Source organism: Myotis davidii, unplaced genomic scaffold (genome assembly GCF_000327345.1).
Source record: "Myotis davidii unplaced genomic scaffold, ASM32734v1 scaffold2763, whole genome shotgun sequence".
Lineage (NCBI taxonomy): Eukaryota > Metazoa > Chordata > Mammalia > Chiroptera > Vespertilionidae > Myotis > Myotis davidii.
This window is the reverse complement of record NW_006294397.1, coordinates 75,022-78,733: the sequence shown is the minus strand read 5'-3', so window position 1 is coordinate 78,733 and position 3,712 is coordinate 75,022. Positions and strand designations below refer to the sequence as shown.

General features: G+C 53.0%; 1 protein-coding gene across 1 annotated transcript in view; it reads right to left on the bottom strand.

Annotated features, from left to right (window-relative positions):
* The window catches only part of HPCAL4 (hippocalcin like 4), a 9,003-nt gene extending 5,317 nt beyond the window's left edge, over positions 1 to 3,686 (bottom strand). Inside the window, exon 1 of the mRNA XM_006768469.2 lies at positions 3,526 to 3,686. The gene's annotated coding sequence lies outside the window, so the exon portion shown is untranslated. The remainder of the gene's footprint in view (positions 1 to 3,525) is intronic.
* Positions 3,687 to 3,712: the final 26 nt, after the last annotated feature.

Below are 3,712 nucleotides of genomic sequence, written 5' to 3'. Positions count from 1 at the left end.
TTTAGTTTCCCAAGTACACAGGGCAGCCTACAATATGAATTTCCTCATTATTAAGCCAGTAAAATCCAGCCAGAGAACCAATGCGCACATCAATATAATTTGTGCACCCAACAAAAGTGATTTTAACTGAGGTTAAGTGCCTTTAATCCAAAAGGTTTGTTTTAATGTAAGTTTAACACTAAAGGGGAGGTGAGAAGCACAGAACAACAGAAACCTCCCGTGGAAGGTATCTCAGCGTCCGTACTGAGCACATTCATTCCATCCAATCGACCCGTGGGGACGTTCCCGTCTAAAGTATAAATCGGAATTTAGAGACTTTATAAAAAGCGGTTTTTAAGCTCAATATGCCCCAAATGAGAAGGTGTCAATGAGTGCTTAGGGACTCTTAAATTCAGAGATTATTCAATTGCTCTATTCTACAAATACACTTATGAAACTGTCATAGCGAAAAATGCTGGGAAATAAACGCTACACAGCATTCTCACACAAAGTCAAAGACAGGGTTTGCCCACCTCTCAGAGGCACGCCTCACACATGAAAGTTCAGAGAGCATCTGAAGAGGTTCCTTTGTGAATGAATGGCCAGTGGTTTTTAGAAAGAAAAGAAATCAAATGGGGGTGGCAGCCATAATACCTTGCCTAGTATCTCCGTTACAGACATGGGGTGGGGGGCACCCCATCTGAAGGGCAGAGGACCATGGGAACTGGTCACACGCTGGAAGCAGGCAGGGTCCACTACTTTCCCTTCATCACAGCACACAGGTCTTGAGTCTGGCCTAATTCTTATCTTCCATTTGTTCTGTTGGCCACCTGACCCCAAAGTCTAGCCTATCCCTGGATCCTCTCCTTTTGTCAATGAGCAACTAGATAGCCAACGTTTAACAAAAGTGTGTGAGCCCCAAACCCCACCATTTGTCCATTGTCAACTGTCCATCTGTAAAAAGACACACACACACACACACTTTTTATTGATTTCAGACAGGAAGGGAGAAGGAGAAAGACAGAAACATCAGTGATGAGAGAGAATCACTGATTGGCTGCCTCCTACACAGCCCCCACTGGGGATCGAGACTGCAACCTGGGCATGTGCCCTGACTGGGAATCGAACCAGGACCTCCTGGTTCATAGGTTGACACTCAACCACTGAGCTACACTGGTTGGGCTATTGTTCCTTCTTTTGAAGTGCTCCTGTAAACTTCACTATGTCCTTTCTCTCTCCTCAGTCAGAGCCAGGGGCACAGCCAAGGGGGCTGAAAGCCAGCTGGGCCACTGCTTGGCAAGCCATGCCTGTGGGCTCAACGGCCTCAGAGGAAGTGCTTTTCTTCTGATTCCTCTCCTCCAAGGGAATGTCTTTTCTGGTTTTGCCCAAAAGTGCAATATAGGCTAGAGGGGGTCATGCCCACGTGTCCCCTCAAACTCCAGAGTCCTCTAGAACCTGGTGCCAAGGTGCCCACCTGTCTAGCCTCACCTCCAACTCCTTCCCTCACAACTATATACTCCTTTCAAACCTGGTTTCTTACAACCAGAACCTACCTCACCTATGGCTTAGCTGTTTTCCTCTCCCCTAATATCCTTCTCTCCTGGACTCACGCAGCTATAAACAGTCTGTAGGCCTGGCTGCAGCCCACTTCCTTATGATCGGCCTCTCCCCACCCGGACAGTGGACAATCAGGAGCATGCGGGCAGCATGAGGGCATGAGTAGACCCTGTGAGGCTGGGGAGTTGAGCCCCATGAGTATGTAGACCTCAGAGCTCTCTGACCCTCACCTGGTGCTCTAGAACTCTAGGATGGAGCCTGATTTAGGAGAGACCTTTGCATTAAACCCTTGCCTGAGCCTTTTTGCTCAATGGTAATGAGCTTATCCCCTCCCAGTCCATTTTGGAGAACCTCTGAGAGTGAGAGAAGCGCTTTTCCCTTTGCTCCCAAGTTTGCCCTCTTGTAGCTGCCCCGCATGGAATTCTCGCTCTGTCCCTCTGTGGCTGCACCTCACCACCCTGCGGACCCAGAGGTGGTGCCTGGAACCCAGCGATGTTCCGTGAGTGCTCCTTGGTGGATTACATGAGACTGGCAGAACCCACTTCTTCCTCCGAAGAATGGCCTCAGGCTATTTTATCTGTGTTCTGCCCTTGCACCAACTTCAGAGGCGATGGAAGCCAGACCTGACGATAGGAAGGGTTCACCCAAGGTAAAGTAGAGCCCATCAGCAGCAAGGCGGAGGCCAGAATGCACTGGGGCTCGTTCTGTTGGCGCTGTAGCCCTGCTGAGTGCACAGGCCCCTCTGCCTACCTCTTGCGGGCTGCCCTCCAGCTGCGAAGGAGCTGGCGCAGGGCCATACACCAAGCTGCTGCTCTGTGTGCCCAGAAGCTTCTTCCAGAGGGCAGAGCTCAGGGCTGTGGGCTTCAGATGGGAAGGTGGCAGTAGGGTGGGCGGGACTGAGGGATGCAATAATCCCACACCCTCACCCAGCTTCAGAGAAACTGGTGCTGAGACGGTTGCCGTGGTGACAACAGCTCCCTGGTCAGGAGATTTTTCTCTCTTTCCTCTCCTTCATTTGCTCTTCTCCAAGCAGCAGCCATAGAAGCTGCAGCTTCTCTCTCTCCTTGTTAATGAGAGGCAGGGGATGATAAACAAAGACAGGCCCTGCTGACCACCTCTACCTTGGAGCTGTCCATGCATGTAGGCTGCTGGTCTAGGACGGATTCCTAACAGCAGAAAGGGGGCCTGGGCCTGGTGAGGGGGTCGCCTTGACCTAGGCCTTGGTAAGAAGCAATGTCCCTTCACTGAGGACTAACGCTTCCCTCCCAGGCCTCCTCTCTAAAACACCTCCATAGTTCAGGGATAGAGGGGAAGGGTCCTGTTTTCTCCTAATCAGCCATCCAACCAGAGTGTGTCACTGTTGGGTGGCCATTCAAGATCATCTCGTTCAGTCCACCCTCGGTCCTGACCCCTCCCCCATTTCACAACGGATCGGAGAGGGAAGTGACTTGGCCAAAGTCAGGCAGCACTGAGGCAGAGACAAGATCTGAACCAGCTCTTCTGCCCTCCAGGCTCAGGTCACCTTAGGGAAAGGAGCCACACGGTCCGCATGGAGCTTTGGCACAGTCCCTGCAGGGCAGCAGGAAGATAGGCCATCAGATGGAGTGACTGGTGCAAGGAGGCCGGAGAGGGTACAGATTACAAAGATATTTGACAGGAAGAATGAGAGGACTTGGTGCTTTGCTGTAAGAGGTGAGGGGAATGGAGGAGGCTGAGACCTTGGTTGCAGTGACTGACAGGTAGGTAGGGGTGGTCACTGGGCATTGGAGTCCCTGGTTCATCCTCCAACCGGGATGAAAAGACCACACATGGGGCCTCCGCCTAGCACTGGACCTTGGGGACTTGGGTGAGGGTCCCCGCTCCAGATGCTGCCGCGTGTGGCAAAACCTGCGGCCAGGGAAATGAATCAGAGGGGGCAGCAAGCGAGATTGGGAATGGAGAGCGGAGGGGGAGGGGACAAGGGCCTCCGCCCAGCCCCGCCCGCGTTACCTGAGGCCGCTCGCCGGGTCGCCGGATGGCTCCGAGCCTCAGCTGGACTCGGGGATCGAGACTGGGTTGTGGGTGGGCGGCCAGGTTCCCCAAGATCCGCGCTGCAGCCGCCTCCCAGTGCTGGTATCACTTGTGTCTCTCGGAGGCGACAGGATTTGCATAAGCCCCACCTCCCACGGGGCAGATC